Source organism: Chelonia mydas, chromosome 7, assembly GCF_015237465.2.
Source record: "Chelonia mydas isolate rCheMyd1 chromosome 7, rCheMyd1.pri.v2, whole genome shotgun sequence".
In the NCBI taxonomy this organism is placed as follows: domain Eukaryota; kingdom Metazoa; phylum Chordata; order Testudines; family Cheloniidae; genus Chelonia; species Chelonia mydas.
The window spans coordinates 80,438,088-80,447,601 of record NC_057853.1 but is presented as its reverse complement, the minus strand read 5'-3'; positions in this window follow the sequence as shown (position 1 = coordinate 80,447,601).

The following is a 9,514-nucleotide window of genomic DNA, read 5'->3' as shown; positions in this document are numbered from 1 at the left end:
TATAGGGACCAAAGTCTTCACATAGGGCCATATACTGGAGTTGGTGGGAATCAAACTTGAGAGCAGAATTTGGCCCCTGGTAAATATACATTTCAGTAAATGTAGTTTGTCACAGGTTATGGCAGAACATTATTTATAGAAATGAAAATGGACTGTGAAAAAGTATATACAATATTCACATGGTGGATTTGGATCTCTGTTACATCACTGTAAAGCCAGAGTAACTCCACCAACTTCAGGTTTACATCAGTGTAACTGAGATCTGAATCTGGCCCATAGTATGGACTCTTGTCACTTGTATAGATGGGTGAGAGTGATTTTTGTAAGTGAATGTAATGCTTGTAATAGACATCAGACTGGGAGTGGTAGGGCACGTCATCTTGAGAACAAGTCTAACCAAACAGTGTCAGTGTGTGCTTCCGTGTGCTTACTCAACCCTGATGTAGAGCAACCATCTCTAAAGGAGGAGAGGATAGTTAGTTCTTTGTGCCTATTCTGCCTTTGTCCTGTACTGAGTATGACAACATGCAAGCCAATTATGATGGCAGGCTCTTTGATATGGCCATCTCTTTTCTAGGAATTCAACTGAGACCACCAAAGTCATTTCATTTTCATATAGGTCACAAAACAGCCATTGGTAATAGGTAATAATTTCTAGGATTCCTCAACATGAACAGGATTCAAACTTGTAACCTAAACGTGAAAGGCAGAGAGGTATTTCCACAAGTTACCACTGACATTTAGCCAGAGTTACCAAACCACAGTAGCCGAGACACTTTATTGCCTATCAAGGGAATATGGCAACATCTCAGATGCTATCATCTGGTAACAGTTGGTAAATTATCACTTTGTAAAGCATCTGTTGTGTTTTGTATGTACTGTACCCTGAAAAATTAAGGAGAATTACATCTTTAAATCTATATATATAACAGAATGACTAATGTTCTGACATGTACCACTTTACACTGTATTTACTACTTTGGTGATCAGAACCTAGTTTCCTGAAACAAGCCTTCAGTACTGCTGTGAGAATTTTCAGTTTGAGAGGAAATTGCATGATTGCATCGTGTAGTGGTTTAGTATTTACTCAATTCACTGAGCATATGAACCATCTCTCTAATACATGAGCCTATATTTGGCTTAAAAGATGCATTTGCATCGACTTCATAGAGTGACGGAGCCAGGCAAATTATTCCATTAAGAAAATCCCCAATTTCAGCATTGACTGGCTGTTGCAATGAAGATTTCAAATGCGTCAACTGAATTATTTTAAAAACTAGGAAATGCAAAAGGTCTTTGAAAACAATATGACTTGAAAAACATTAGGAAATGCGTAAATTAATCACTCAAGCTTGTATCAAGCTCAAAGTGGCCTATAATGTTGCAAATGAAGAGGAAAGAAAGTTGCTCAATGCTTCTAACCACAAGTTTACACACTTGATTTTAACATAACAGTTTTGGTCTCTGAAATGTCAAGAATATAGCAAGGTTAGTTTAATGGGCTGCCACACTAAGTCAGTCTTGATTTGCAGCTTTATTTCAGAATAATATATAAAGAAAAAAAATTATTAGCTCCACAACAATATGCTTAAGTAACATTAATGGTCCTGTTTAGTCCCTCAAAAAGCAAAGTGTCCAACTAAGGCTGACCCTCTTATTCATAGAATATCAGGGTTGGAAGGGACTTCAAGAGGTCATCTAGTCCAACCCCCTGCTCAAAGCAGGACCAATCCCCAATTTTTGCCACAGATCCCTAAATGGCCCCCTCAAGGATTGAACTCACAACCCTGGCTTTAGCAGGCCAATGCTCAAACCACTGAGCTATCCCTCTCCCTCTGCCATTATTATTCATGATGCTGAATGAAAAGCAAACACTAACCAAAACCAAAACATCTAACTCCCAGTGTCAAGATGACGTAGCAGTCTTTCTTCTCATCGTATTGGGTGGGGTTTAACCAGACTCTTCCAATATTTCCTGTTGTTGAACTATAAAAGCAATAATACTTAACACACATACAAAGCGCTGAATAATGCATTAATCCTCACATCCTCTGAGGCAGGCATGATTATCCTCATTTTGCAGCTACTGTGGTAGGTTAGGTGACTTGCCAAGGACACAAAAGTCTGTGCCAGAGCATGCCCTAATGCCTTCCAAACCTGAAGAAGGAATACAGCCTCCAACCCCATGGTTCCTGGGGTATCTAGGAAGTCAAGCTCCTTTACTCATCTTCGCCAGCCTCTGTACCTCTTGGCATGCTGAGGGGCAATCCACCAGGCCACCTTCTCAACACTTGAATTCTACCTTTCCAGATGTGAAGGGGATGTTAGGGCTGGTACCAGCACTACTGACTTCTCTCAGTTTTCCTGGCAGTACTTCTGGTAGGTGAAGAGGGGAGAATGCCATGAAGAATGGTAGTTCTCCACCTCCACTCTCCTCCAGTCCAAAACATACACCCCAGCCCACATGGCGTTCAAACGAGAGGTTTCCAGGAACAGATGAAGCTCAGAGAGTGGGCTCCATTCTCCCCTTCCATGGATTCATGGGCCTTCCTGTCCCTTTGTAATGTTTTATGTCTGGCCATGCTGCAAAACAAGGAAAACATTTGGCCCTTTGCTTGGATCTCTCATCAATTTAATCAGCCCACAGCTTTCATTCAAGCCATTTTACAAAATTTAACATGCAACTGACTGCTATGAGAACTGGACATTTCACTTAAAGGAGTGCATTTGTAATCAGAGAAAATGATGTCCCTACTGTATATGTTGCTCTTCATCCAGGATATCAAAGACCTTTGTGGAAAGATGAACTGTAATTAATGAAATCTTATAAGTTTTGAACTATTAAAAAACTGAAGAGCCTTTCAGTTTAGATTATCTTTGTTGTCCCACATGACACGAATTCTGCACCAATCAATCAGTGAGCTTCTTATAAAATAAATAATACTCATAAAACCTGTTTTATCTTGGGAAGAAAAAACAGAATCATAGTACCAGCAGAAAGGAGTGTGATGGTTTAACTGGTAAGATTTTTGAGGCACAAAAAAGAACAAAAACCCAGGAGGTTAAATTGAGTTCACAGAAACCTAATCTTTAATTAATCTTTGAAATAAACACCTGACCTCACACAGTCTTTGTAGTTAAAACTCAACATTCCTGAAGGGAGCTTTGCCACCTAATCTAATAACAGTTTAGAGATGATTAAATATGAGATTTATCTAAATTCATGCTAAAGAGTGATTGTCCACATGAAAAGTATCAGAAGAGCTGCGAATAAAATGTGGGTTTTTTTAAAAGTACTGCAACACCGTGAGTGTTGCTGGACATCTGGTACGACAGTGTCTTGTAGCAGAATGCACTTTGCTAGTCATAATTTTGAATGATCTTTAGAAGAGATGAAGAACTGGCGTCACTGGTTTGTCTAATTTTCTGGAGATTATCTCCTTTCAAATTTAGATTCCGGCCTGCAGACACAAATGCAACTTCAAAGAACCTTCACCAGGATTTAAGAAACTAGCAAGAATGGGGTTATTTTACACTTCTTGACAAGGAACATCAGCTTGCTCTTTGAGCTAAAGGGCTTCAAGCTTTTGATCAACAGTCAGCAAAGGGTAAAAGCCTCTTTTTACTTACATTGCCCTGCACCCTTTTAAAGGAAAATTACAAAGCAAAACCAGAGTTAAACCCAGCATCCAGGCAATGCCAGGGGGTGGAGGAGAGCCCATTCAGTACTTAAAGGAATTTTAACTCGCTTTCTAAAAATTTTCCTGTGATACTCTCTTGGGTGTTGCCCAATTCACTGGCAATAGCCCTGAATGCATTTGTACTTTTTTGGATGACAATGTCTCATGCTACCCATGCATTCCATGGTATTTTGTACTTTCACTAAGACATGCATTTGGAGATATCCTCAAAGACCTATGAAGCACCAAGAGAATTTCAGAGGGTAAAAAAAAAAAAAGGAAGTCAATTTTTGCCCTCAGTACGCACCACAGTCTGGTTAGAAGGGACATTCAGCACATACACTTCCCATTAACTTAATTTTGAATACTTTGCAGTTCACTTTAACACTGGCCCATTTGGACAAACACTTGAAGGGTGATATTAGGTTTATTCTGTTTGAAGTAACAGTAGGAAAACATTAATTATGGACTGACTGGTGTACTAATTTAGCGCAAAAACAGATTTGACTTCAAGATTTGACTTGTTGGGTTATAGGTAAAATAAGTGTAATGGTTCCTTCTGTGACCTACATAGTTTTGTACAACTGCTAGTATTTGTTTAAAGGAGGCCCGCTTTTGGGGGGGGGGGGCAGGGGGGGCGAGGGAGGGGGGTGGAACAAAAGCAAAACAAGGAAAACCCAAGCAGTGTAGAACACTTTCCATATATAAATCCAAAGTTGTATATTTGAAAACAGAGCAAGAGGAATTCTTCAGAATATAAAGCTGTCAAATTCTCGGTCAAGCCCCTAGACTTCACTAGACTATTGTGAAGGAACCCAGCCACTGGGACCCCTAGGTGGTTTAAGCCTCCAGCATCTGAACGGAGCCCAGCTACTGCCCCAGTCTTGGGGTCCCTGGGCACATTCTCAGGGTGCAGCAGACTCTGAATGGCATCCCATTGTGAGAGCTGGAATGTATTGTCCAGCTGCCTAGCCTCTGGCTCCAGCACTCACTTGTTCAAACTCCCCCATATCTTAAATACACCTTCGCTCAGAATCCCACCATTAGACAGAGTACAGATCACCTAGGAAAAAAAAACCTAACTGCAGTGCTCCTCATAGCTCACCCTTCCCTTGGGGGAAACTATCTATATTCAGGAAGGTAGGGGAGGTGCCCCTGCCTCCCGCAGGCCCCTTGAAAATAGAGTTTTCAGCTTGGTAAAGATACAGAGTTCATCTCACATAGAATTAATTACTTTTACAGATTTCAGAGTAGCAGCCATGTTAGTCTGTATTCGCAAAAAGAAAAGGAGTACTGGTGGCACCTTAGAGACTAACCAATTTATCTGAGCATAAGCTTTCATGAGCTACAGCTCACTTCATCGGATGCATTCAGTGGAAAATACAGTGAGGAGATTTATATACACACAGAACATGAAAAAATGGGTGTTATCATACACACTGTAAGGAGAGCCTCACCCATAACTATTTCACATTTGGGGACAATGTATACCTTCAAATCAGCGGCACTGCTATGGGTGCCCGCATGGCCCCACTGTATGCCAACATTTTTATGGCTGACTTAGAACAACGCTTCCTCAGCTCTCGTCCCCTAATGCCCCTACTCTACTTGCGCTACATTGATGACATCTTCATCATCTCGACCCATGGAAAAGAAGCCCTTGAGGAATTCCATCATGATTTCAACAATTTCCATCATCAACATCAACCTCAACCTCAGCCTGGACCAGTCCACACAAGAGATCCACTTCCTGGACACTATGGTGATAATAAGCGATGGTCACATAAACACCACCCTATACCGGAAACCTACTGACCGCTATTCCTACCTACATGCCTCCAGCTTTCACCCAGACCACACCACACGATCCATCATCTACAGCCAAGCTCTGCGATACAACCGCATTTGCTCCAACCCCTCAGACAGAGACAAACACCTACAAGATCTCTATCAAGCGTTCTTACAACTACAATACCCACCTGCTGAAGTGAAGAAACAAATTGACAGAGCCAGAAGAGTACCCAGAAGTCACCTACTACAGAACAGGCCCAACAAAGAAAATAACAGAACCTCACTAGCCATCACCTTCAGGCCCCAACTAAAACCTCTCCAACGCATCATCAAAGATCTACAACCTATCCTGAAGGACGACCCATCACTCTCACAAATCTTGGGAGACAGACCAGTCCTTGCTTACAGACAGCCCCCCAACCTGAAGCAAATACTCACCAGCAACCACATACCACACAACAGAACCACTAACTCAGGAACCTATCCTTGCAACAAAGCCCGCTGCCAACTGTGTCCACATATCTATTCAGGGGACACCATCATAGGGCCTAATCACATCAGCCACACTATCAGAGGCTCGTTCACCTGCACATCTACCAATGTGATATATGCCATCATGTGCCAGCAATGCTCCTCTGCCATGTATATTGGTCAAACTGGACAGTCTCTACGTAAAAGAATAAATGGACACAAATCAGATGTCAAAAATTATAAGTTTCATAAACCAGTCGGAGAACACTTCAATCTCTCTGGTCACTCAATTTCAGACCTAAAGGTTACAGTATTACAACAAAAAGACTTCTAAAACAGACTCCAACGAGAGATTGCTGAATTGGAATTAATTTGCAAACTGGATACAATTAACTTAGGCTTGAATAGAGACTGGGAGTGGATGTGTTATTACACAAAGTAAAACTATTTCCCCATGTTTATTCCCCTCCCCCCCGACGTTCCTGTTAACTGCTGGAAATGGCCCACCTTGATTATCACTACAAAAGGTTTTCTCCCTCCCGCCCCCCCCCGCTCTCCTGCTGGTAATAGCTCATCTTAAGTGATCACTCTGCTTACAGTGTGCATGGTAACACCCATTTTTTCATGTTCTGTGTGTATATAAAGCTCCTCACTGTATTTTTCACTGAATGCATCTGATGAAGTGAGCTGTAGCTCACAAAAGCTTATGCTCAACTAATTGGTTAGTCTCTAAGGTGCCACTAGTACTCCTTTTCTGTTTACTTTTACAGAGATTCCCCAAATAATCACAAAAGCACACTAGCTTTAAACAAGGCCTGAAATATAAATAATCATAGCACAGTTCAGTGAGGACCTTATCATTCAGAAATAGTAGGAGCTCTACATTAGTGTCATAGGAAAGACTGAATAATCAAGGTAGGACACTAGAGGAGGAAGATCTTGAAGGCTGAGTAAGTCCATGTACATAGCTGACTGTCTCCCACACGCTTGTGTATATGCTCAAGTTTAAGTTCTGCCATCTGTAATTTCCAGGGTGTCTGGTTAGCACTAACCACAGACAGAAACAGGTCAGTGCTTTTACCAGAATTTTTGCACACAATTAGGAGACTTCACCACATACTAAAAGCCTGTGTAGAATATTTCTCTGCCCTTACATGTGGGGCAAAGGCATCTCTTGCTACACTTGACTAGTTATTGGCCAATCTTGTGAAGCCATACACTCAACTTGTTGACATTATTCCATCTGTCTGTAACAACTAACTAATGAACACCACATCTGATCAATTCCAAAATTTCAGGGAATGTTCTAGGCATTAGTGGCCAGAACCCTATTGATTTTGGGAAAATCAGAAAGCCAAAAGGGAGACAAATAACGGGAATCCATTGAGCCCCCTGTCATCTATTTAGCATAAAGAAAAGGAGTACTTGTAGCACCTTAGAGACTAACCAATTTATTTGAGCATAAGCTTTTGTGAGTTACAGCTCACTTCATCGGATGCATTCAGTGGAAAATACAGTGAGGAGATTTATATATCCTATATATATATATACACATACATACACAGAACATGAAAAAATGGGTGTTACCATACACACTGTAAGGAGAGTGATCACTTAAGATGAGCTATTACCGGCGGGGGGGGGGGGGGGGGAGGAGAAAACCTTTTGTAGTGATAATCAAGGTGGGCCATTTCCAGCAGTTAACAAGAACGTCTGAGGAACAGTGGGGGAATAAACATGGGGAAATAGTTTTACTTTGTGTATTGACCCATCCACTCCCAGTCTCTATTCAAGCCTAAGTTAATTGTATCCAGTTTGCAAATTAATTCCAATTCAGCAGTCTCTCATTGGAGTCTGTTTTTGAAGTCTTTTTGTTGTAATATTGCAACTTTTAGGTCTATAATCGAGTGACCAGAGAGATTGAAGTGTTCTCCGATTGGTTTATGAATGTTATAATTCTTGACATCTGATTTGTGTCCACTTATTCTTTTACGTAGAGACTGTCCAGTTTGACCAATGTACATGGCAGAGGGGCATTGCTGGCATTTAGCATAGCCATAGCTTCAAGCACCTCTGCAATTGTCTACAGATCAAACTGGTTGACAGCAACCATCAAAACCTTCCAGCATGACAGAACATTATCTCATCTCTGCTCATCCTCCCCAAAGAGTTAATATACTGACACCCTCAATGACTTATTCCCAGATAAATAATAATGGTGGTGGGGAGTGGGAAATGGGAGCATGCACACAGCCGTTGGGATGGGGGTGGAGGGGAAGAGAATGGTGGCCCCCAATGTGCAAAAGGTACACAGAACCTTTAGTTGGGTGAAAATGGGGGCCCTGACAGAACGGGGAGATAGAGCCACTGGTATAGGGGAAGTGGGAACAGGGTGCACACACGAGCCCTGACACAGAGAATGGGGCACACCCATAACCCCAAGCATGGTGGAGGTACTGCAAGGAGTCCCTAAAACAGAAGGGGATGGGAGGGTCACACAGAGCTCATGGGGGCAATGGAGGAATGCAAGGAGGCCCTGGTGTATGCAATGAGCTCAACCTAGACAAGCTATGAAGTGCGTGAGCCCTTTAGTAGCTAAAGACATGAAAATTCCTCAGCTGTGTGCATTTTGTGTATCTACACAACTGTTGGCACAACTAGCTACTTCTCTTCTAGGGAAGAATGGTTTTCAAGATGGTACACTTGTAGGAGCAGGGTTTTATAATTGTACTATACGAATAGAGGTACTAATGTATGTTTTGATTTCATTTTACCAGTCACCCTTTTTGAATAGCAGAAAGGAATGACCCTCTGGGACATTGGTAGGAATGCATCTGACAGACTGCCAGTGTCTGTACTGATGTTAAGGCAGGGACAGACCAGAACAAACCTTATGACTGATTATAGTCACCCTTTTGTTTTAGGATAAACAATGTCTACTATGGTTTCCTATATGTATTACAAATTAGGCACTCTAGTTAAATATACATTTCTTTGTTTTAAGGTTTAGTAAGTAAAAGACAGGATCTTGTATTGTGTCTATGTTAAGGGGATTCAAAATAAATGGACACTGTTTGTATTCTCAAAGGTCTCTGCAAAAAAAACTGTTTGTGTGAATGAGGAATGTATGCATCAGGAAAAGATAAGGTGTGAAGGCCATTGTTATAGACAGATGGTCAAGGAAAAAGGAGTAAAGAGACTTAACACCAGAAAATCAGCAACGCGCATCCATAATGAAGGACAGGCAAATTGACAACCCTGAGGTGAAGGCTGGCACCCCTAAAGACAGGACAATTGATTAAATGGGAACCAGGACAGGACAACCCTCTCGGAGGTGTATTGGAATGTTTACATCAAAAGATGCACCAATTAAGTAGTAACCAGTCACAAACTGACACAGCAAAATCCATAGACTTCAACAGAGGGGAAAAAAAAAAAAAAAAAAAAAAAAAAAAAAGGGACTATAAGAACAGGGTGCATTGCCATGGGATTTTGGGTTCGTCTTGCCACTACTCCAGGAGCATTGAATCGCAACTGACAAAGCCCAGCTCCCCTCTGCGACCAATCTGGCT